The sequence below is a fragment of the Myiozetetes cayanensis genome, unplaced genomic scaffold (genome assembly GCF_022539395.1).
Source record: "Myiozetetes cayanensis isolate MyiCay16 unplaced genomic scaffold, myiCay2020 scf14, whole genome shotgun sequence".
Taxonomy (NCBI): domain Eukaryota; kingdom Metazoa; phylum Chordata; class Aves; order Passeriformes; family Tyrannidae; genus Myiozetetes; species Myiozetetes cayanensis.
The window spans coordinates 11775855-11802457 of record NW_026087048.1 but is presented as its reverse complement, the minus strand read 5'-3'; the positions used below and the strand labels follow the sequence as shown (position 1 = coordinate 11802457).

The 26603-nt window shown below is 38.0% G+C and overlaps 1 long non-coding RNA gene across 2 annotated transcripts in view; it reads right to left on the bottom strand.

Moving 5' to 3' along the window:
* The window catches only part of LOC126637041 (uncharacterized), a 64786-nt gene extending 41703 nt beyond the window's left edge, over positions 1-23083 (bottom strand). For both annotated transcript variants that reach the window (XR_007628170.1, XR_007628171.1), the window contains exons 1-2: positions 22987-23083; positions 18903-19168 (exon numbers count right to left, since the gene is read on the bottom strand). This is a non-coding gene — a long non-coding RNA (uncharacterized LOC126637041). The remainder of the gene's footprint in view (positions 1-18902; positions 19169-22986) is intronic.
* Between the last annotated feature and the right edge of the window lie 3520 nt (positions 23084-26603).

Sequence of the window (26603 nt, the reverse complement as noted above, 5' to 3'; positions counted from 1 at the left end):
AGTCCTCAGCTCAAATTTGGTCTACGTTATGAGTTGTGTACGTGCAACTAAGGTAGTTCAGGAATGTGGGGGAAGTGAATTTATAGTATATTGTCTTTTTCTGTAGAGTTCAAAGGCAGAATATTCTCCCTGATTCTGCTACTACTGTCTTCAACTAAGAACTCAGTTTTACTACTTCACTAAAGATCACAAGACTCAGATCACACCAAGAAAGTCTGCAATTTAACAAAGAAAACCAGGATAAAATCCCATGGTGGGAAATTCTACTTTGTTTATGCAGTGCTGGATATTGCAGGTTGGGAGAGATAAGAAAATGTTCTGGATGAAAGACAAGTGAAATGATCTGGGAATGAACATCCAATCCAAGATATCTAGTCATCTCACCAAACTCCTATATTTTTATCACACCCTCCCCCGTCATTTCCTGACAGAAGGCTTCACCACCATTTCCATCTTCTCACTGTGACTCTTGCTCAGACCAGGATTATTTTTATCTAAAATGACCTTTATAGCCCCCTTTCTTGATTTTTTTCTTTCCTTCACACACTTTAATGATGCCATCCCTTCGAGGACCCTCAGTAGGAACTCTACTTGTCATCAAGTACATGCTACAATAAGATTTTTACCTTTCCATTGTTATGCTGTTTCTCCCATAAGTAACAAATTTAGAAGCATGCTGTTAATTGCAATAACACAAATTCCTGCAAAGCAAAATACCATTTAGCACAATCAACACTGCATATGTAGGAAGCTTTATTATTCTACTGTTGACTCTCACAAGAAGTTAACATTATCACAAACCTTTTCCATACACTTTTCAAGTCTCTTCTATCAGAGCTGCTCTGTATTTATACTACTACTGCTTTTAATTTACAGCTGTCTTCTCTCACTCAAGTCCAACCTTTGCCTTACTTGCTATCTACATGCAAGTCACTTTTCACAGTTCTGTAAAGCATTATCTCATTATTCTGTCTCTCACTGTTGAGCATTTTCAGACCCTCTGTGTGAAAGATGAGATATAAAAATAAATTGAACTGGAATACATGATGCTAAGTCCTGAACTTAAACAGACTACACCCACAGTGCATATGTAATTTGACAGCTACAGGCTATGCTTTCATGGCATACATCAAAAGGATTAATGCAGGGGAATTAAAGTTCTAACCATCCTGGGTAGTCTGACCTAAACATTAGACTCATGGCCACGTAACCCCGGGTTGCTATTAACCAATCTGCCAAAGAAAAGCTGGGGTGATTACAACAATGATTTCTACTTAAACGGTGTGCCAGAGCCAACCTTCCAAGTTCAGCACCTCTGAAAACATTCCTTTCTTCTGCTCACTACATCCAGGTAGCATCCAGGCAGCCTTCCTTAGCACAGCACGAGAAAGCATTTGTAAACTCGGAGATTTCAGTCAGACGAAAACCAAGAAACCAAACAAACAGCAAAAAACCCACCACAAGAGCAGGATTCTTTAGAGTATTTCTAAACAGGAGAGTTGTGTAGTATGGAGCTTTGGGTGTCAGCTTTGATGAAACTGGACTAAGACACGGACAAACTGTTAGTTAAAATTTTTGTTTCTCCTTAGAATGAAAAAGATGGAGATACAAAGGATGAAGTTTGACATATGGAAAAGAGAAGGTGTCATCCAATTGTGTGGGGTTTAAAAGTTCAGAGATTTTTTAAATTTTCCATTGGTATTTCAACTCACTTAAAATAGGAAGGACAGAGATATAGGAAACTTAATCCCTCAAATCCTGTAAATATGATAACCTGAACATTAGAAGAACAGAAAGTATCACAGTGCATACAGATTTAGATTTATAATTGTTTCAATTCATGGCAAACTAATAAAAGAATACATCATAGAATCAATAGAAGTCATCCCAGTTGCTCTAACTTTAGTTAACTCTCTGTGTGCAAAATCTGTGGCTTTGAAACTTCGTTCCTTCACATGGCCTTTAATCTCAAAAATAAAGTATTACTAAACTGGTATGAGAATAAATAATGAACTTATTCAGGATTTTAAAGTTACAAATATATAATTAATTGTGATTTAAATCCATTTAATCAAATTTACACACAAAAGGGTTATTGTGGCTTTTTTTTCAATTAAATAATTAAAATAGTTAAAACTTACCAGATTTTAAATTGTAGACATACAAGGCACTCAGATTCTAAGGCTTTTGTCAAAGTTCAGTTTCACAGTACACCTTTTCCTGCAATGGTTGCAATGAGATTTAAATTTCCATGCCTGCATATTAGTCTGCTAAAATATCAAGTCCTGAGATAGACATTTAATTCTTGAATATAGGAAAGATTATTTTTTACTGCAGTGAAGCTCAAAAATGTAACTATGCAAGGATTTTTTAATTTTAAAACACTGTGAAAAAAACCCCAACATTAAGAAAGCCTTTGTATGTTGCTTAATAATGGTGAAGCACATATTGAATTCCCTGAAACCAAACAGCTTTCTGAGTCTAATGGTGTCTCACATGTGATCTGGTACTTAATTTCATGTCGATTAAAAGGTATGGTTGAGAGTTATTCCATTTTCAGGATTTAAATTGTAATATATAGATATTTTTATGTAGAAGAAACACCTGTATCCACTGTGTTTTTTCCTACACAACACAACATCAGAAAGTGATGTTTGTTTTGGGGTGGTTTTTTTTCCTCCCTCTAGACAACTGTGACATAACATTGGTAAAGCTGTCTAATAATGTAGGAGAAATTTAGCCAAGAGCAACAGCCATTGTGAAATGGATTCAATCCTCTGAATGGATCTCTGCTAAGAATAATTTAACTCAGGTAAAACTTGACATTTTACCTCAAGCCTTCATTTAGAAGTTACTAACCCACCAGTACACAGATTTGAAATCCTCATGGCATATAGTGAACAAACTGAAATAGAATAAATGTTTTTAAAGAGAAACAAAGGAAGATTATGTACAAGCTGGCAAGTAGAAACATTATAGGAATATTTATTGTAATTATCAGCCAATTTTATACTTTAATGATCTAGCTTTAAATTAGGGAGAAGCATAAAACACATGCCATAAAGAAGCAATTTCATTTATTCCACTAATAAGTTGCAACCTGTTTCCGTTTTATGAGCGTGCACATAAAAGTATTCAGTTAACATGAATAATGTATGCATGCCTGAATGTTCATGAACCATTTCTAATGGCTTTAGGTTATTGCAAATCTGATATCCTGAGAGTAAGTTATCCATAAGTATGTATGGAAGTGGAAAACTCAGCCCTGTGCCCTATTTGTCTATTTCTGCTTAAGAGAGCCAAGGAAAAGCAATTTGAAACTTCAATTCTGGTGCTGCAAATGGGTGGCCTTTTGAGTTAGCCCAAGGGTTGCTGTAAGCAAGATGGAATCCTGCCTTCAGAGTCACAAGTGCCACTGAAAAGCTCGTTCTGCCTGCTGGAATTACATAACGGTCTGACAGTTTCCTGTAGAGAGATGAAAGAATCTGGGGACATTTAGACAGGAAGGATAGATGGTCTGGGAAAGGAATGTGATAAAAGAGCACTGTGCTACTTGGACAAATTATGCTAATATATGGTTGGGATCTGTAAATAATGAAGCACAACTGGAAGTCTAATTATCTTCTAGACACGATCTATTATCATCATCATCATCTCCCTTTTCAAAATTCTGGCTCGTCTATTTTGTAACCTGAGTGCTGAAAATAAAGAAAATAAGAAATTGATCTCCTAAACGAGTGTTGGAGAACACTTACACATACTCCTCTTCCTCTGTAATGACTTGGCAGAGTACCTGAGTCTTAGTTTTGCTTTGTGCTGCACACACATTTCTCTTACCCACACTCTGCTCTGTTCTGCAGGCAGCAGCCTGGTAAAGTGTGTTCACAGTCAGGACAAACTGGGGGAACACTATTTAACAATAATATTGCTAACAGAAAGCAGGTTGACCCAGATGATATGTAGAAGCTATATCTTCATGAATACAGTAATGACAGTAAGCAGATTGGGTCTACACCCAACCTGTGGCCAAGCCATCCCTTCCTGGGAGGAACACCCCCACTCCCAGCAACTCCCTGATGCAGGAGGAGGTGGGCAAACCTCAGCTGCCATCTCTCCTCACAGCCCAAACACACTTGCTGGTACCAGTCAGCAATCAGTCCCTGTTCCCATGAGCAAAGTTGTAGGAGGGGAAGGACTTCTGCCAGAGACACTTCTCTGGCTGTATTTCTGGACCTTGACCTAAAAATCATTGCCTGCTCTTTGCCTTTATCATTTCACACTCTGACAGGGTGAATAGTGGAGTGTTTTCTTAAAGCTAAGAAACACTCACTCGCTCAGGAAATGATGAATACAGATGTTCAACTCAAAAATCACCAAACAAACAATTCCAATCGCAACTTTCCTCCCACTCAGAAAACCCATGGACGAAGGGAGCGTCCCACTTCTACAACTTTTCTGCACAAGAGATCAGTTTTCTTAGGTCCTTTCAACATAATATAAAAAAACTTTTATCACTGTTAAGGGAACAATAGTACAGAACAGACTACTGGAGATACTACTGTAACCAATATTCTTCCCTTGAAACAGAAGGGTCTAACTACTTTATATATATATATATCTACATAAAAAAGAAAAAAAAAAAAGAAAAGGAAAAAAGAGCCTTGAACCCTATATATAGCTTGTCACAGGCCAAAACAGGAATATAAAAGAACAGGTAGGAATTAAAGTTATGTAAAAGATTATTTGTTTGACTGGTGTGTGAGGATGACAAAAAAGACAGCAGAAATGCCACAGACAAGCAGATTTTTAGAAAGAAAATCCAGATGCAGGCTGGGCAAATGTGGGATGCAGCACAGAGAAAATCCTAGACAGAGCTTTTGAGTCTGGATACCAGCTGAAAACAATCTCCTGTTGTTTGATCCTCCTATGCTCAAGGAAAAGGTACTTGGCACATCTTTTCAAGTAAACAGGATTACATGAAAGACATTTGTCTCCAACATCGAATTCTCCTTCTAACTGGAACAAACTTGTGAGGCTGAATGCTTGACTAACTCAAAAAAATGACAGTGTTTTTCTGGAAAGCCTTCCAGTCTTCTCATTAACATCACATGCACCATGGCATTTAGGTGGCCGCTGTGTTTTAGTGGTAAAAACACCCATTCCTGAAAGCAATCGTCAAGTTTGATAATGCATTAGACTAAATAACATTTCTGGGGGCTAATCTGTACTGATGACTCCACACATACCATCTCTTTCCTACAAACCTGATTTCTAGAAATAACTGCACAGCTGTGAGATATGCTGACTCCAGTATTAAACATCAAGAACTTCGAACACAAGATCTCAGTTCTAATCAAGCAATTATATATTGTTTAATGTAATTCTAGGACTGTAAAGTACAAACTTTCATTTCTTTGAGGAACTTGGATGAAGGACAGATCCACAGCTAAGGTAAAACCTGTGATACTTCTGTATAACATGAACAATTTAACTAGATTTCTGAATTTATGAATCACATAACGTGAATAAAAGGTAGCAAAACAGCAAAACATGCTGGCAGGTGCGTTGGACTACACAGAGAATTTTCCCAACCATCCTGCTGTTATTTTTAATCACCACAACATGCTTATGAATGAAGACAAATATATAGAAATAATAACAATACTCATGGCCTGGAAGAAGGGTCTATGCATTTTCAGACAAAACATACCACTAGGTCATCACCATCAGCAGTGCCAGACTTTATCAGGGCAAGACAGAAACTGCCTGGTTGAATAATATCAAAGGTTCACCTAATTAATTTCTAGTCTCCAATTAGTCCCCTGATCAGATGCTCCGGAAGACAGAATAACTATTCTGGCTAATTTACTTTCATGTTAAATCTGACCTGTGTGTTACAAAACAGCCAAGGGGAGTGGTCGTGCCCACGAGGAACACACCTTCCCTGCTGGGCAGCCCAGGCCCTCCTTACACTCCCCAGTGGCTGAGCTGGACTGTGCTCCACACAGCTGCACACATTCCTGCCTTTTTCTCAGCTTCATATTTCTATGTGATTTTGTTGACTCTATGGAAATGGAGCCAACTTTTCTGCCAGTTTTAATGGATTTCTCCCTGAAATAAATAGAAAAAATGCCCATCTATAATAGCTGCTAATTTAGTTCCTAATCTGTGTTATGCCAGACAGGAAGTTTCTTTGGCTCTCTGACTTTGAGGGAAAGAGTAAGAAACACAGAAATGAAAAAGGGCAAGATTTATCTAGGAGGTGGCAGCAGCTAAACTCTCTGGCTAATGCAGCTGCTGACATTTCCAGCCATTCAGTGCATTCCTCCTCAGGGAGAATAAAGCTAAAAGAAACTACTTAGTATGAAACTACTGGATGTCCATTAAAAGTCATTCTAGTGGTGAAGATGAAGAGGCTCATTGGCAAAATACTCTTTGTATAAATCTAAAAACAACATTAAAAGCCATCCAAAAAGCAGGCAGTTAAATAGATTCTTTCACACTGAGAACCAGCAGTACAGGAGACTAAAATGGATTCTAGGAAAAAAATTACTTTTGATTCAAACCACTGATAAAGAGATTTCCCAGTCAATGTCTGCTTAATGCTGAAGAGAATAATTTTTTTTAACAAAGCCCCAAGAGGTGCTAGAAAATATGTTTCAAAGAAGCGTTTTAGAAGCAAAATTCAAAGAATTTTTGGGTATGGCAGATCACTTTCTTATATTAGCACCTGTTATACAGGATAAAATAAAGAAAAATAGCTTTATTCTAATGAAGGATGGGATTTAAAGGCTCTACCTATTCAAACACTACAGAAATTATGGAATCTGAAATGGTAGTAATATCTGATGCTAATGAACTTGAGAAATAATGGAGCCATGGTGATTTAAAATAACTCAGAATGAAGTTTCTTCAGAATATCTTTAAAATAACAAACCTATGAAACCCTGCATGTAGCTTTGAGACAGAAAGCTTTGTAAGGTATCAGTCAAAGGTATCTTACTCCAATAAATGGGAAGTTGCATCTCCAGACATGACACTCCCTGGCAACATTCAGTAGTAATTCCATAATTCTATTCCCTTATGCACAAAATGCTTTTGCACAGTAAACTCCCCCGGATCCAAATCAAGGCCAACACTTCAGTGCCTCAGGTTTTGTATGAAACAGCAACAATTCCTGCCCCCTGGAACTCCAAACTTGACAGCATACCTATATATTGGTCCTGTTCCCAGGTTATAGCTCTAGAAATGGGAAAAGACTGCATGAAATAGGAATGGATAAGGGCTCCACAAAAATACTGTTATACCTTCAAAGCAGATACCTCAGTCAAGTCTCTAATTTGTGTGTTTTCTGCCCTCTAGATACTACAGACACAAGCAAGGCAATGCATTCCCTGATTTAACCAGATTTTCTAAGGGCATGGGTTTAACTGCTGCTCACTGACCTCCCTCTCCATTTGAGTTCACTGCATATAGTAAGGTTATGTGAGCTTCACTGTTTAACACTTTTGTTTCAGATTCACCTTAACAGTTCATCACATCCATAGCTGGACAGAAAGTCAAGACATTTACTTCATTATAAAAGCTGGAAAGATTGATAAATCTTTTACCTTGTTATATAAGCCTGAAGTGAAAAGCCAAAAGAAAGAGACAAAAAACCTAAGTGGGAATCTTTGTCAACTTCTGTGAATGCCATTTAAGAAAACTGAACAGAAAATAGATGTACATGGAGAAGGCGTCTAAGGAAAACATTTCAATTCATTTTCAGCAAATCTGGTTTTCTACTTTTCTGTTGAAATGAAAGCACAAGTGGCAACAACTCCATGCCTACGCTTGTTATTGCCTACTCAAGAATCGAGTGCTCTTTCACTCAAGACTTGATTGTTGGAAAGAAAACTGTCAACCGGTGAGGCTTGTTATCAAGCTCCAAAGTGAGAAAGGGTTGCTTGTTGCTACTAGTCTTGGGATTTCATCAAAATGGCTTTTAGAAGCACATTCTTTTGCTGTAATACTTGAAGGAGCTCTCTTAGAGGAATAGCATGCAATGAGGTCAGAGTGAGAGAGCCCCCCAAGGCTTGGTTTTCTTAGTGTTCCCTCACCACTAATTGAGAAAACAGGGTCCAACCAAGAAAAAATGAGATTCCAGAAGCTTCAGTTCTTCTCATAGCTCTGTCAGTGCCCTGTTTTTACACATAGGGAAGTCCCTTAAACTTTCCCTCTTCATCTTTCCCATCTGTAAGACATGACTGATACTATACTTCTAATGACACATAGGAGGTCTCAGATGGTGTCTATTTACTCACGCTAACTTGCAACAAATTAATTTGGCATTTGATCAAACCTCATGTTCTCTGTGCCCTGGCAAATAGCCTTCTGTGAGCTGTAACCCCCTTCCATTCTCTGGGCAGCAGTTGCTCTCTTGGTGTTGTTCACAGCACCTTTCCTGAGAGCAGGATAAATGAAGATGGGGTTTGTTTGTTTGGGACTTTTTCCATAACTCAGCTTTTCACATATCACCATATCTGTAGCATTATGCAAACACTACGAACGTCCCTGATTTTTCTGATGCTTTGCAACTTTAAAGGCTCTGAGGTTTCCCTACATCTTTAGAAAAGATTGTACAAGAAGTGTTTGCTTTGGTTTGGCAAACTTCCAAGATTTTCTGAAGTGAATGCTAAATGTGGGTATTAAATAATATCTTAGGCAAGACCCTTCCATGCTTCCAGAGATGAAAGGGGAGGGCAACACACACCCTAAAACAAAACAGAAAGTGCAAAACAGTCCGATTCTCAATCTTGAAGTACAATCTTGGTCCTACAAAGTAGGCTTTTACCAGTGGCTGTCCCCACATTAGCAGAATCAATAGAGTAAGAGAGTAACTCAAGTACAGGCAGCTCCCACAGTCACTCATGATTCACACAACAAGATTAATCAGTCTTTGCAACCATCTGAATTACCTTTTAAAAACCAAATGCCTTTCAATCACTGCCATTCCTTCTGTAACAACACAGATCAAAGCAGCACACAACAGACATCAGAACCAGGACCCACCTGTAGCATCAGTTCACAGCATCTACTTTCAGAGGAAACAAGTTAAAAAGAAAAGGAAATGGAGGGAAAGGGAGAAGAGAATGTAAAGGTTGTAACACCAGAATAAAGAAAGATATTCACCTCCTGTGATGTCTGAACGAGAGCTGGTGAGGGAATTCTAACAGGAGGTAAATTTGTTGGGAAGTGCCAATTTGTTGAAATAAGAGTATGTCATGGAAACATCTATTTCAGGAAATCTCTACTGAACAAGCAGCAGACACAGTGGAAGAATGTCTGAATTCCTGCCAGGCTACCTCTCTGAGCGCTGCAAAACTTTGGTTTGCATGAACTTAAACTCTGGGGTTACTCTTTTCTGCAAATGGCACTATGCTCATAGATCCTACAGCTTTTGGGCCAAACACCAGGCAGCTGGGTGCTGTGGGACTTTTAGCTCAATATGGGATTCACTCATGCCACACAAGGATGTACTGCTATCTTGAATCCTCAAGGATTCTCATGCTTTTGAGACCCTTGGGACAGAGAATGTTCAAGAAGTCAGGATAGTTAATTGTTACCCTGGAAGACAATAAAACATTTTAAATTATTTCTTGTGTTTTCAAGACATTGGAGTCCCCATTCCCCTCCACAGGAATGTAAAATGCTGTGTATTTTATTTCAGTTGCTTATTAACAACCCATTGCATGTCAGTAATACATTAAACACACTTGTATAACTCCCAGTTTGCATGAATGATTCTCCAAAAGGATTCACATTAAAAATAAAAATTTTAAAGAGTATTGACAGGACTAAATTATTTTGTATCAGTGGGACTATCCATATATACTGATCATACATATAGAAGGGCAGATGTTCCCCAATGAACAATATTCAGAGAAAATATCACCCATTCTTTAAACTTAAGGTAGATCTGCATGATGAATTTAAACAAAAGCTTCTTGGCCTGCATGTGTGTGTCATACAGGTATGAAAGTCTTCTTGGGATAAACCCTAGAAAAAGCTCCAAAGTGCACAGAGCATCCCACTGTGCTCACCACTCTGTTCTGGCTCTCTCTGCAGTACTTCAGCAGGAGACTACAATTATTGCTAATCTAAAGAAGACAGAGCAATGGGGACTGGAGCAGAAGCTATTTTAAGACATGACTAATAACTCCAAAAAGATAGTAGCAGTTCCATTATATTTCATTTATTAGTTGCTTGTGAACAGCTTTCAATGAGACCTATACACCAGGGTCTGCATATTAGTTACTAATTTTCCAAGGTTATACTTACACTAAAAAGAAGTCTTTTAGGCAATTAAAGGTATTTGACCTAGGTCAGTATTCTTATTAAACAACTACCATGAAGTACCAGAAGATGATTTATATAAACCAAATTAAAATACACATAATATGGACCAGTATCAACATAACCTGATACACAGAACACAGTGCAGGACAGCACACTGGGAACAAAGAGTCATAATCGTGCAACTAGATTTAGTCCAACATATTGACTTTTATGCACATGATTAAATAATACTGTAAATGAAACAGTAATACATGTAGAAATTAGACTTTTAGAGCTAAATTGCATCCGGTCTACAGCGCAGACCTTTACTGTGTGGTTTAGCAAGAAGCCCACATGGCAGGTTAACCAAAGGTTCCTTTAGCCCTGCCCTATATCCTGTCTTTGATAACAAGAGCAGATGGTTAAGGAAAAGGTATGAACACAGGGCAAGTATAGGGTATGTCTCTCCAATTCTCAGTAAACCTGCAGTTTAGAAGCTTCCTGAGCTGGAGCCTGGCCCTATATCAGTACCTTTAATGGCTCTTTATGAACTACTTTTTCCATGACTTTATCTAATCACTTTAGGAAACCATTTGTACTTTGGCATCTCCAACATCCTGTAGCAATAGCTTCCACAATTTAATTAAGTGTTGCCTGATCATTTCACTTGTTTTTTTGTCAAGTGGGAATAAATAATCACTATCTCTTCACTTTCTTCATGTCCCTTCTGACTTTACATAGCTCCAGTATATCTTGCTTTCCCCTTATTAGTCACCTTTTCTCAAAACTGGAGAGATCCAGGTCACCGAATCCTCCCTTACACAGAAGCCCTCACATCCCTCTGATCATTTAACTTTCTTTTGTACCTCCACAACTTCCATCGTATTCTCGAGATGAGACAACTGGAATAGCACAAAGTTTTCAAAAATGAGGTTGCACCATGTATTTTATTCTAAATGTGGAAAACATTAAGAACATCATTTGTAACCCTCCATGCATTTATAGCATGCCCCAATTCCCCCTATTCAACTGTCACAGTATGTCTCTGTTCTTTATGTGTTTTGTCCTCAGCACAGCTCTGTGCTTTCGATCATCCCTTCACCTGCTCTGTCAGCACCTCATCTTTCTTCTTCTCAATTTCTTCAAACCTCAAATACTAGACAGCAAGTTCCCTGACCCATATCCCTGAAAACCTGGAGGATTTATGGTGTCTCTCCCCATATCCATGCTTCATGCACTTCCCAGGCTTACATGCTGCATAATATCTATTGCTGTTTATTTATCCTGCCCCTCTGCCTTAAGCAGCTAAACCCAGAATTTAAGCTTCAAGAAGATTCTCTGCACGCTTTTCAGACATTTTAAGATGATTCTTTTATATATAAAAACACCACAAGGCATTTTGCTTAAAGAAGTAAAGCCAAGGAAGACATACTTGCTCAGGTACAGTCCCAAAGATAGCTACATAAATTAGGCCTTGTAATTTGGGAGTCTAGTCATATGCACTCTCACAACCACATGGACAAAGAAAGTTACCTTGAGGGCAGGCTCAGCTCATGCAGGGGGCAAATTACCCTTTAGAGATGCTTATATCTCATTGACTATATTGAGAATTTAGGACATGTATGATCCTAAATTTAACATCTCAGTTAAGTGAGACGACTCTGGAATTTTGCATTTCTAGGCCAAAACAACCTGGGGTTACACACAAACAGAACAGCAGTTAAGAATCCAAGCCAGACTCCCTCCATTCCAGTATCCTAAACCTTACAAGCAATAGTCAAAGTTTTAAAACCACTTTTTCCTAGGTAGATTTTGTATAGCTAAAGTCAAACCATGCAGAAGTCGTCTTGAGCTGTGCCAAACAAAATTCCAGGGGTGTTGGCTTCTGTTGGGAATTATTTTCAAATGGGGCAATTTATTGCAACTTCAGCTATCACATTTCCTTATTTCCTTATAAACTTTTACAAAATGGGCATTTCAGAGTAGTCTAGTTCATATCCAAATGTTTCTTCACGGCAAGGATTTCTTTTCAGTAACACACAGTTGGAGCTCCAAGAATAAGTAGCAAAGCCACAGCAAACTCTCTTCTACTTCCTCTGAATGCTATGCAGTTCTGAATTGCATTTCTTTTCTTGGTTCCTCAGTCTTCTAGTGTTACTTTAATGCAATTGCCCAGTTGTTAGCAGAACACTTATTGCCAGCCATTTCCTTGGACCAGCCTTGTGCTTCAGACTGACACAATAAAACCAAACCTCAAGACTCTCACACAAAAGGTACACAGATCAATTGGCTCTGGGTACTGCTTGTTTCATTTTCATTTTAATTTCAATTTTTAATTACAACTGTAAACCAAAATAAACTGAAGGGAGTGAAACCACAAACAGCAATGTACACGTAACTTCAGCTCAAGTCTCCAAGAAGCAAAAAGTAGTCAGTTCCTCAGGGGAGCCTAATCTTTCACCCACAACTCTGTAATCCCATGATAGCAGGGAATGCATTTGCTTGCAGAATTTTATCTATGGATCTCAGTATTAGTTCTTGTATGAGGGCAAGACTCTAGGAAAACTAAGACAAACAGTTCATATCCCCCCATAAACAGGGAATGACAGAAAACCAAAGACACCTAAACTGGTCAAAACAGGAGTCAAGCAGCTTAGCATTACAATACCCTATTTTGGAGCACAACAGTATTCAATAAAACTTTAAATCAAAGATATTGATTCAAACTGTATTGATCATCCAAAATTCTTCCTGGCAAATGCTACCTGAGAATGTTTACTTTCCTGCACTTTGGATAAGGATTGACGATTTTTTCTTCCCTAAGTACTCTAGGACCACCCTTATCCATCTGCTACTTGTTTATATTATATTTCTTGTCATTATTACATGCTACACTTGATTTACTCAAGGATAATAACCACACATCCCAAAACTTAATTCATAAAGAAAGCCCTAGATGTTTGTCCAGGTTCCTTTCACAAATGGATTTAGTTATTTTTTATTCCACTATTACTTTTTGCCAATATGTACTAGAAAGGTGTATAGAGAAGAGGCTGAACTACTCAGTGTATGCATGGAGTAAACAACAGCAACACAAGTTCACCCACTACGGCTGAAGACACCTCCTTCAGTGCATCTCTAACTGCCCTGATGGCTGTGGTGGTTCTTGCAACAGGTGCAAGTGTTTACCACAGTTTAGTTCAAACACATCACATCACATTGCATATTAAAGAGCAAGAAAGGCAACACTGTTGGAAAGCACTGCTCAAAACTATTATATATATATATATATTAATGTTGTCATGTCATCAGACATAAAAGAAGGTAAGTTTTACACTCATTTGAGCAGACATTATTTGCTTTGCTAACTAAACCACCACCCCAGTGGTATTACTTTAGAATAACAAAGATGATCAGAAGAGAGACATGAAAGTGTGACTCCAGATTTTCTCTGCATTAGTCAGAATGATGAACACAGAAACCAAATGCCAGAGACACAAAACACTACAGGCTCACAACAAAGGGCAAATATAGGATGCCTCTGAACAGGCAGTCACTGCTTTGTTGTAGAGCTTGTGTGAGGCAATCAGATCTGTGATTTTTACAATCTAGCCAGAAGTGCCTCAATATGTTGGACTGGAGAAGAACTTGTTTTGGGCACTGAGGAGATGTATCATGCCCGTAAATGACAGAAGAAAAGCAAAAATTGTCTCCAGAAAAAAGTATTGCCTGAAGTGGTTCTATTTTTAACAGCAGAAAAATAATCACACAACCGTTATCAGTACATATTCTTCCCAATACATGTATGCCTTCCCACTGAACAAGATGACACTGAGACCACTAAGCAATAAAAGAATTGTTTTCCCTTTTGTGAAGTTTGGGGGGGGGGGTGCCTTTCTTTCTCTCCCTTGATAAGAAAATAAAGAATACCAGAAACAAACCCATAACCTGTTTAATTCCAGTTTGAGCAATTCAAAGCTTTGACAGAGTTTTCCACAGTTGCAAAGCAGGCTGTTTTATGGATCTTTCATCCCATCCTATGCCATCACTGGTAGTCACTCTATTTTAAGGCATTCTTTCTCACTCACTTATTCCAAGAGAAGAGAACTCGCCTTCTCTCTGCTAATTCTCAAGTCCCCATGTACCATTATATCAAAATCTTAGTAAGATGCTTTCTTTTCCCTCAGCTTTTCTTGGCAGGTTGGCAACATTTTAGTCCGTTTGGCTTTTGACAAACAAAACCTATTCTTCCTGTTTGCCACTTTGGAAAGGGGTATTTATTTGAAAGAATAGAGCCAAAGATGATATTTAATGAAATGGTTGCTCACATGGCTGTTATATAAATTGTTCCAAATGGTTCCTTCCTTTGTTTATGGACTTCCCCCAATCACAGTGTAACTGGCAAAACAGATTTGGACACGGCTTGACAGATCTCTGCGTTAGTGCTGGTCAGCATTACATTAGTCTCACTCCTCCCAAAACAAGGTAAGCAAACTCATTTTCCCCATAGTCCAAGACCCTGCTGTAAGAAGGATAAAGACCTGGGCTGAAACACAAACTCTGACACGCAGCCTGATGTGCTGCCCTCACAAACTCAGCCCTCTCTCACCACCACGCATCGCTAGACAGAAGTAGGATTCTTGATTGAGAGTAGAAATATGTTTCCAACTCCTTTTCCCATCAATACTGAATCCAATATCTAAATTTAGATTTGAAAAAGCTTCTCAAAGAGGACTAATGAAAATTATGCGACTTTTTACACAATCTATTAATTTTCTCTCTTTGTATTAAGAGGCTGTTTCAAAAATGGCTATGGCTAAATTCCAAAATCCTGCACTAGGAGATATGCAAGGAGAGCACAAGACGTCTTCTATAGAAAGATTTTTCAACTGGGAAGGTATGTATGTCCATTTACCAAACAGACTAAGCTTGCAGATGCAAGAGGCCTTACTAAAATAATTGAAAATGTAAGCTGCATGACAGAGTTTGGAGCAGAGCTTTGCACACACACTCTCTGCAATGATTACAGCCATGGAACTGTGCCCACCACAGCAATAACTGAAGTCAGATGAGGGATTCATGTAGACAGGGCTGCTCCTACAGTCTGGCTCTCGCACACTGCACTAGATATTCATTCTGATCTCAGCAGGAAAGCATGTGTTTGCAGAGCTGGCTTAGGCTGCACAAAGTTAAACTCTTTATTAAATTTTCTAGTTGGCAGTAGTCAGCAACAACTTTCAAGCATGCTAAAAAAGTTTATTTTCGAGATCCAGATTTATACAGTGGAGAGCAGCACATGTTTTCTGAATCAATGTTTCCCCCTCCTTCCCTGTGGAGATCAGGGCTGCAATTTTTCCAGAGCTGTTTAAGATTAAGACTCTAGCCCCCCTTTCAGAAATTCCAAATTTTAACTGGCTACGATTCCTGCAGTGTAACCATTCAGTACTACTGGCACTGTTCTTAATCTGAATCTTTGGTTTCGATCAGTTTGTGGTCCAGTGAGATACTCCTTCAGAAAGGAAGGTATAAGCAAAGACTTGAGGCTAAGGTTACTGAAGTGCAGGCAGCTGTAAATAACTTATTTTGCCTTTTTTTCTTTTTTTTTTTTTTAATCCTGCAAATTTGATCTTATTTGGAAGTAACTAGAACATTTACAATCATTTCGCCTACCTTGAAAGCATTTCCTTTCCAAATACCTGAAAAAGACAAATTTTTAAACTTTCATTAAATATCATATTCACACACACACACACAAAAAAAAATCCAAAAAGTAGTTACCTTACTAACTGGGTTAAATCACTAAAAGCATAACTTAGTTCTTACAACATGTAAAACCCACAGAATGCATAACTTTATAAAATAAAGTTGTGATTGAACTTTTTAAAGCTCAGATTTAACTAACTAACAACTAACTGCAACACACTGGGCATTGATAAAGCCAATTTGTGGTATACACATAAAAGTTAACACAAAATTTTTGGCAACAGTGTATTTTAAAAAACACTGCCATGCAATTTTTAAACAAGTTGAATTGAAAATAAATCTCAGAAAACTTGTCAGCACCTATAAACATAGACAAATTGACCTCTCCACCACCCCCTGCACTTATTCTTGCCAAAAGAAAATTGCACACAAAAAATGAAATCACTTTCAAACCTATATGCCAAGCCCACAAGGGGAATTCAGATCACTATTTCTATCTATAAATGTCCATTTTAGCCACTAAAGCAGAAGCTCCAAATATAGAACATTTAGTGCCAGTGTCAACTCTTAAAATCAGCTCCATAATTTAAAACCTCTGTCAGTCCTCTGCTCAATTATATATTGCAACCAAATCCACTTTCAGCTGAAACCCAGTGCATCACTGACTCTCTTTTGTAGGCTGGGGCAGGGAGACATACCTGCTAAAGAAACAGGGAGGACCACTGCTGGAGGAGAATGAAGCACCTACAGCAAGCTGCAAATTTAGTTCCACACTGTAATTTTGCAAGACAAAAGTGTTGTCTTAAAACACACAGCTTATCTTTGCAGTTCAATCAATCACGAAATGACAAAATATATTGACAAGATTTTCAAGAAAACACTTTTCGTAGCAGTGCCCTACTGGGTTACACAATGCAGTGACACACTGTGAAGAGCTATAAACTTTACAACCTTTTAGGCTGAATGCTTTCTGCTAAGCACAACAGCAGCAACACCAATATACCAGAGAACAGAAAGAACTATCCCTGCTGCTCCTACAATGCTGGTGTCTCTCCGGAACAGCGAATCTCCTCCGTGCCTCCTCTTTTTTCCATCACAAGCAATCTGATTAATATTATGTGCAATCATGTACCTGACAACTTAAATCTCAAGATTTCTTGTGCTCCAGCCTCTTAGGGTGAGTTTAGGACTAACCCATGTGAGGGAATGCCCCCCTCTCATGGGGAAATTTCTTGCTGCAATACTCAGACATTAGTGATGCACTGAGGAATAACTGAAGAACGACACCCTTGAGAGGACACCCCATCACACTCCCAAGCACCATGGAAAGAACAATTTGCTGGTTTCTTGGACAGTGCTCATACATTTCCTGCTCAGAATAAAACAAATCAGGGATCCAGTCCCTTAATTTCAATAAGGACATCCTTTAGTTTGCATTAAGAAGAAGAAAAGCAAAAGGTCAGGTAAAAAGGATGAGCCATATCAAATCAGTTCAACAGTTGAAATTTGTTTATGGTTATATATTAGGTGAAAATGGGGGAAACTACCAAGTTGCTAGAAGGTAAATCAACAGTCTTCAAACTGTAGTAACAAATTAGAAACTTCAAAACCCTCTCTAAATTATTTCAACTGCACTTTAACATTTTTCAGCTAAAGAAAGAAATTCTTTCAGAAAAGAAAAAAGTAAAAAATTAAGTACAATTAAGTTTCTACTGCATTAAGTATAATTGTAACAACAAATCACAAGAAAGAGGAGCAATAGGATTTATATAATAAAATTTGCTCTATTTAAAACAATTCAATACTTGGGTAGCTACAATGGAATGCTACTCCCACTAGATTTCCATTGCACTTCTGCAAACTAGATGAGTAGATAGACAAAACAGGAAGTGTTCTTGGATGGAAAGTATAGTTTTTCAGTTAAGGAAACTGTGGTGTTCATAAAACTAAAGAGTTTCAATGTAAAAATGTTTGTATAGTTCAAAAACATGCAGCTGAACTTATCATGCTTCAATGACCATCAACAAATTTTAATTTTGCACAAACACAAAAAAGGAGAATCAAGTCCTTTAGGACATTTTTATGATAAGACAGGGATTAGTGGCAAGTACAAGGACTAACATTTGGAATTGGCTAACTATGGTGAAGTATCAGTTGACAGTGGAACCAGTCCCAGAAAAATCTATTTTGCTTATAAGGAAATATAAGGGGGTCCCCTAACATTGAATTTTTAATGTAAGCTGATTTCAGAGTGATTTAATGTAAGTTGATTTCACTTTGTTAACTTATGAAAAATGACCCATTATGAGAAAGTACTACATTAAAGTTTATCTTCCCCTTTGTGTCTTTATCACTTCCTAAATATGAAGTGAAGATGCATAAAATGTATTTGAAAAATGAATGTGATGAAACTGATGTATGAGACGGGATCCCCTCCTACACCAACAATGCTTGGAAGCTCTTTTATGTGCAAAACATCCTTAAAATGGAAGGCAAATAACTGAGGAAGTTTATATGTCTAAAAAGGTATTGAATCACCTGGAGGATACTGGACTTGTTTCCAGTTCTTGCATGACTGGGCAACCTGGTATTCTCACTGCCACAGACACCAACAAGAACAAATTCAGATCAAAATCAGCAGAGACATTCACATGTCAAAAAAGCAAACAAGGCCTACCGAATGCATGCATTCAATGCGTATTTCCTGGTTAAAATAAATCAATTGACGTTAGAGGTAAGATTCATGTCCCACCAAGCATAGTCAGCACCTCAAAATCAGAAGAGATAATTATGCAGCAAATAGCAATGCACTGAATGCACAAAAAGAAAAGGACAGTAAAATAGAAGGTCTTTCAAAGCATGTAACACCATCATCTTCAAACCTTATTTTCCTTGGGGGAGATGACTGTGAATTGAACTTTGAGGAACACCCAGAGATTCACAGATCATTCACCTTTTGTTGCCTGCCTCGCCTCACACTTGAGAACCAGGAATGCTTTCTTTGCAACATCTTCACTCGAGATTATCCACCTGTGTGTACCACTGCAACCCAGCTCGTTCCAGGAGCTGCCAGCACTGTCCACAGCCAACTCTTTTCAGACCAAGTAGGTTTTCCTGTGTAGTACATCTCCTCTTTACAAATTTTCCCCTAGAAGAAGAAAAAGGATGTGTTAGAAAGAAACATATAAACACATTATTATTGCCCATTTATCCTGGGCATGTATGAGTAACTGTTCAAGGAGATACAAATACCATAATATTTAGGCACATTTTCTTCCTTGGCACAGGTGGCTGCTGGAAAATAAGCAAGTCTTGAAATGTTCTAAGTTCTGCTGTCTCTCTGGTGGTTTAATTCTTTATTTTTTTCCCTCATCCTTAATGAATACTTTTTTAAAAAAAATATTAATCCAACAAATTTGAACTAACACACACCTACAAAACAAACTACAGAGTTGGCTCACAAGTAAAACTGCTTCAATTACCTCTATGACATAAGTTGTTGAATTTCTCATCATCTTTAAAATATATTCAAAAGCATTTTTCTCTGAAAACATGCAGCTCCTTACTTAAAGAGGGGAGGGTAGTTCTTGTAAACTCTGATGTTTGTTGATTATACATAGGCATTTGAGGACTGGGAAGGCACATGACAGAAGAGTCACATATCAGCAAAATTACAACTGATCTAAGGCACAGATCTCATTAGTGACTCACCAAAGCATAAGAACCTTGAACCTTGTCACAAAAAAATAACTATGACCTAAGCATTTCAGGATCAGAGGTGGGATGATACTATCCTGGAAGCTCACAACTGCTTCTGAGTAGGGCAGCATGGAGTTCAGGTCCAAGTATAGCTCCACTGCTTGGAAAACAAGCTGTAAACTTCCTTTAAATTGTTCAGGTTTCTTCCAATTGCCAAATTCAACTGTAAGTTTTACAAGCAGATACTTTCCAGTTTTGTTGCTATCAGAGAACAACTTCTTTAATGCTCAAATAGTGGTGATGAGCAGGCTATAAAACCTGAGAAAGGATTAGATAGGCCAGCTTTGTGTGACTAATACAAAATTTCCTTTAATTCAGTGCCAAACACCAAGAGAATCTGAGGACCAGTGCAGTCAGGAATATCACAAGAAACAACATTTCCAGAAGGAAAATAGACCTGCTACTTCTCATTAAAAAGGAACATACATAAAAAGAAATGTTGCAGTATTACTTCCTCAAAGAGTACCTAAGACTGCAGATCCATTTGGTTTTAAATGATTTCATCTCTTTGGTCCTCTGGGACTTCCAGACATATTGATAAACGAAACTGGTCTAACTACTCTGGCATCTTGGCATGTAATCATTTAAAACAGAGACACTTCCTAACTTGTGCAAAATTGAAACATTTGTTTGAGAATAATTAGTGCCTTAGCCCAACAATGCTTGGCAGATTTTTCTCATTAGTTGAGAAAAATGATTGAGGCAGGCAGACAAGCAAGCAGACTTTGTCAGGCATTCTGTGAAAATAATTTGGACCACACACTTGGCTTCAGAGCCACATAACGTATGTCGTTCTTTGCTATCTTAACAGGTAGGATTAAAAAAAAAAAAGATGCAACAAGACACAACCATCTGGCACACAAAAACTGAATTGAGAGGACTTTTCACATCTTCTAGTGCAGTTCTTACGTGTTCTCTGTGCGAGCCACAATGATCAAGTCGTCCAGTGTTAGGGCCCAGCAAATCTCTTATTTTTTTTTGTATTTCCTATTGTACAGTCAGAACCAGAGCTGAAAATATTCATTGTGAGTCACAGGCCTCACAGGTCCCAGAACAATATTTGCAGAGTATTCATGCTGGGATAGCCAACTGTGCTTTCCTTCTCCAGGGATGTTTTAACGTGCAGAGCATGTTCAAGGCAAACTGGGATCAGGAAAATATCAAACCACCACATGTTTTAGTAGGCTGTACAACTTCCAGACATGTTTCCTTTCTGAGGTCCTTCCAAAAATCAGACTACTTACAAACAAAGACAAAACTCAAGGTGCCATGTAACTTAACTGTACCAAAACAAACTTCACACAATTAATGTGATAAATGTAACTGTTTGCTATGCAAGTCAAACATTTATATATCAATGCAACTAAATCAGGCACATGATATAGCTAAAAGATTTTTGACATCCGGACATATCAAGAACTTCTAATCTCTGTGTTTTATATTATTTCAGTGAGAAAGCAAATTTTGGGTTTTAACATGAATATACAAAACAGATCAGCTGGTCAAACTATCAGATGTAAATGGATACATTGTAATTTATACACTTCAATTTATGAAATAATTACATTTGCTAGCGACATTTACATATTTCCCATGTCTGCCTGAAGCCTTAAAGTAGCCATTTGGCCTATTATGCTTAGATAACCACCTGGAACTCCTTCCTGGGAAAGTTCCCAAGTCTAGACACTAAAAATCACATATGTTTCCAATTATAAGAAACTATTACTATAAGGCCAACATAAATCTCCTACATCAACAATCAGTTGCCAATTGTATCACATTCCACAATAAGCTTTCTTACTATAACTAATTTATGGAATGCTTGGCTTAGTAAATCAATAAAATCAGGAGGAACGGAGAGGTAAAAATATCAGACATTGACATCAGAGTGAACATTTGAACCCAAATGTTAGTTCTGTATGGAAAAAAAGCTGCATTGGACTGGATCAACAGAATTATAAATTGTACAATATAAAAAGCTTCACTGTGCAAACAGTGATGGCTGTGACTCGCAGCATCCATCACATTCATTCCTGCCTCATGCTCACAAGGTTCTGTAAAAAAGATACAACAACAATAACAATATTAGTGGGTTTTTTGTCTTGCTGTGTTAAACATCCACTACACAAGAAGTCAGACCTGCAAGTAAGGTTTTTTTTGAACAATGCAACAAAATCAAACGGGATCTATTCCACTTTCTGTCAATCACTTTTAAATATTTTTATTATGATTGCGAACAGCAACTTTCAAAAATCAGTTGATTTTTAGGAAATTCTAGAAAACAAAGATGGTTCAAAATGAGTTTAGTAGGAAAACAGCCTTTACCAAAACTAAATTGTATGTATAAAATTGACATTTTATACATACATAAGAGAGAGAGAGATCGTACTTTGAAGGACTAGTGAAAACACTTGTTATTCACCAAAAGTATTACAGCATTTTCCCTTTCTTCTAGGCCCCTGTTGCTGGAATACCTCAGCATCCACTGTTGTCATCACTTGCATGAAAACAAAAGAACAAGGAGAGCAAAACTTTAGAAAGTTGTCTTCTGCAATTACCAGAAAAAAGTTTAGTGTGTGATTGCATTTATTTAAGTTCAACAAATTCCTGGCATTCCGATGACTGTAAAACAGTCTAGGGAACAATTATACTTGTTAAATTGCTATAAGTTGGGGGTTTTTTTCCTAAATACCATCAATTGAAGAGAAAGTTGGTCAGAATTTTAATTCCAGCAACAGCTGAGAATCAGAAATACTTCTGATGGAAAACATATAGCATTTAGGCTGAAGTTTTTCTTCTCCCCACTCATTAAAAGAAGTTTATTCCTTGGAACAAAAGAGTCACCCTAATAACACATTGGCTAGGAATTACCTGGCACAAGACTTAAAGTCATAGTAACACAAGGAATATTATCTTTCATTTTAGGATTTTCCACAAGATAATATATTCAGCAAAGCATGGTAAAAAAAGTAAAGGAATTTGGACAAGACTCTCAAGGTCAGTCTTTTTTTTCCCTCCATATTTGAGGTCTTCAATCTTCTAAATATGGAGGTGTCAGTCAGCACATACATTTCATTTGAAAGGTCCATCAGAAGTAGAATACAGAGAGCAGTTATTCCCTTGCATACCTCAGAAGTGAACTACATTCCAAAGAATTCTGAACAGCTCACATGTGGATGAGACTACAATAATAAATAAGTTACGTACATTGTGCAACCATTAACTTTGGAACAGTGCACATTCAATTTTGTCTCCATTCTTCCTTTTGAAATGGAGTTATCCTCTGGGTTAATGTAGCTGGTTGAGAAAGTCAGCAGCTCGTTCGAGGTTTAGCAAAAAAAAAAAACCTAGGAAAGCATAGATGTAAATGGATCTTGTCAAACAAATTGGAGTTTTCGCCCAGATAAAGGATGGTTTTAAAAACCACACTTTTGCAGTATTATCATCAGGTTAAACTCAATAAAATTACAAACCAAACAATTATCAGAATGCAAATTTCATGGACAGCCCATTAATTCACCTCTTTTCTCATTTCTTAATTACTCCCCTTATAACACCCCATTATATTACTGTTTACCTTCAAGCAATTCCTGAGAACAACATTGTGTGAGGCAGAGGTACTTTGAGGTGGTTTTAATGACATCTTCAAAGAGTAAAGACTTTATTCAGTACTGGAAAACAAAATTCATGCTTAACCTGAAGAAAAAATTTTGGATTTAGATTAATCATTCAAAAGCAAAGCACACTTGTTTTTTATGTTTTTAATAACTTCATAGGTTGGATAGTTTTGCATTAAAGTATCTCACTTCTGTGAACAGCTTAAAATCTTATATACTTTGAATCACTCCAACTAATTTATTTCAGGTTTGTGTTCTAGAGGAAGTTCTCTAAACACCAAAGGAAGCCCCACTTTTCTGACAAGCACCCTAGTAATTCAGAATTTTTTTTCCCCATACATATATAGTGCTTAATAGTAACACAAAATCACTAATGGCTAAATCCCACTGACTTCTATTTAAATACGGACTTCCACTTACCAGAGTTACTTTTAAAGTTATACAGATATCCAAAACCACAGATCAGTTCCTATCTGGATTTTAAAAAGTAAATAATGGTTTAGATGCTGATAAATTTCAACAGAAACTAGACACCTTGCCTAGTTAGACCCTTCTGAAAATTCTAGAAGATGCCTACACATAGGAATTTTACTCCTGATGTTCCCTACCTGTGAGTTCTTGACATGCATTACCCTTTGAGCACCATTACTCATTTTCCAGAACTTAAATTACAGATATCTGCATATACTGTCTCACTGCTGCACCAGCTACATGCAGGTGGTTATTTTTTAATGATATGAAGAATTAGGTTATGACATACAAATAAAGCAGCAAAATCTCAAAAGCTTCCATTGACTTGACAGAAAGAACTGTTGTCGGGAGGCTGAGGGAAGGTAGCTGTTTTGATTTTCCAAACCCACAGAAATGCAATATTTAGTAACAGCATGTGACAATTGCCTTGGCAGCATTTCCAGAAACTGCAAACATGCCCATACCCCACCCACTGTGTCATTCAACACACACAGCCCCTGACACCGAGTGTGGGAAAAGGACCTCAGACAGAGAGAGCTGTAAGGATTGATCCTCTGCCCAGTGCAGGCAGAGAGGATTTTATCACTGAATCACACGGAATAGAAACATTAATTGGGTTACCTGCAAGACAGAAAATAAGAGCTGTTAAAAAGAAAGGTGGGATAAAATAAAAAACACAGCACTGATGTATCAGTAACCATAATACAATCAGGGATAATTTGTGACCTAATTGAGAAACAGAGGCAGGGACATAAATTTTCCAAGTGCTGTATGAAACATTAGATGAGCACCTTATTAAAGATGATGAGATTTGTGCCTCTAATTTGGCCTGAAGTGCACAAAATGTCCTATCCTCAGATATTTCTGCAAGTACATTTTTCAAGTTCTCAGCAAAGGAAGAGCAGTGCAGATTAAGTGGCCTGGGATGAAATGAGCCATTTATCAATAAATACAGCAGCAGCAGCAGAATAAGTGATAAAGTTAGCCAAAATAAGGCACAGCTAGCCAGTAAAAAAAGAGAGAGAAAGGCAGAAGAGCTGTTGGTAAGGATACACAGTTAACACAAGACAAAATGAATGATAAATAAGGAGAGGCACAGACTGAAAAAAGAAAGGGTCATTCAACAGCAGTAACACACTAACACAGGTTTCCAGGATGGATGAACTCAAGGATCAGACGAGGCACAGGGAGCAGTTGCACATGTATGTTACTGACAAACACAGATTTTATAGAGATGTCAAACGAACATCCCAATATCAACAGGGATGGACAGATAACTGATCCCCATTAAAGGACTATTATCTTCCAAGACAAAAAACTGAAACTCTGTGGCAACTTCAACTCATATAGTTGCAGATGCTGTTTTATCCCAGGAAATTATACGACAACCTAAATTTTCAACAAGAAAAAAATTACCTTCCAGACCTGTCAGAAATCAAGCTGGAGGAGCAAACAGGTATTTATGTTCCTGGTTACATTGGACACACTTAGGACGAGAGTGGTAGTAAAATAGGGAGAAGCTCCCTTTTCCTAGAGGTTTATCCTAACTGAACAATGACCCATCACTTTTACTTCCTGTGACCAAGTAAGGAAAATAAATCTCTACTTTTTGGAAGAAAGTAAAATTCTAATGAAAAGCACAAAGTGCAACTCTTCTTTCCATATCTCACAAGTAAACCTCAACACACTGGCTACCAAAACTCACCTCTGAGGCATTCCTCTGTAGCTCTTCTGTAATGCTCACAAGCCAGTGGAACACTCAAAGGAAGAAAGGATGTGAGTGTTTTTAGGGCACTGTAAGTAACATTGAAAAAGGGAAAATCACAGGGCGAAAATGGATTTTGTTAGGTTTAACTTTGATATAAAAACATAGACTTACAGTTTAATCACCAATAAGAAACACATATTTGAAAGAACAGCAAGTAAATGGTTTTTACAGCATAGTGTGCCTCACAATGCCCTTTTCACAGAATCACAGGCTCCCTCAGCCACTCCAGGATTTGTGCTCCAGACCTTTCACTAGCTTCATTGCCCTTCTCTGGACACATTCCAGCAGCTCAATGCCCTTCCTAAACTGAGGGGCCCAGAACTGGACACAGAACTTGAGGTGTGGCCTAACCTGTGCCAAGCACAGGGAATAATCCCTTCCCTAGTCCTGCTGGTCACACTATTCCTGACATTAATATTCAGTTGTTTTCGTTAAAGAGTGGAAAATCCCATGGGCTCTAATGGAGGACAGGTTCACCTCACCTCAGTTACTATAAATAGAAAGAAAGGTCACCCTGTTACAAACACCCTGCTGTCTGAGAAAGAAGACAAACAGGCAAACAGCAGGAGCATAAACAGATGCACCAAGCAGAAAAACCTCCCAGAACAACGCAGCAGGCTGCACCTCTTCACTTCCACAAATAATGCCTAAGTCATCCCAGCTTCCAACTCAGGAATCTGCCTCTTCCACCAGATCAAACAGCCATTCATGACACACCCTGTATTATTCATAATACTGAGATTAGAAAGCTGCTGGGAGGAGACATAAATATCCTTTGTCTGAGAGATCCCTTGAAGACTTGGGTGCTGACTGTAGGATATCCCTGCACAGAACACTCAGCACTGTCACATAAGATGGCAAGCTAAATTGGGTGGAAAAGCAAATGACACAAAGCAAAGGCCCCCACTCAGATGTGCTTTGTCAGGATAAGGCTCAGATGTGAACTCATGCAGCACTGAGGCAGGACT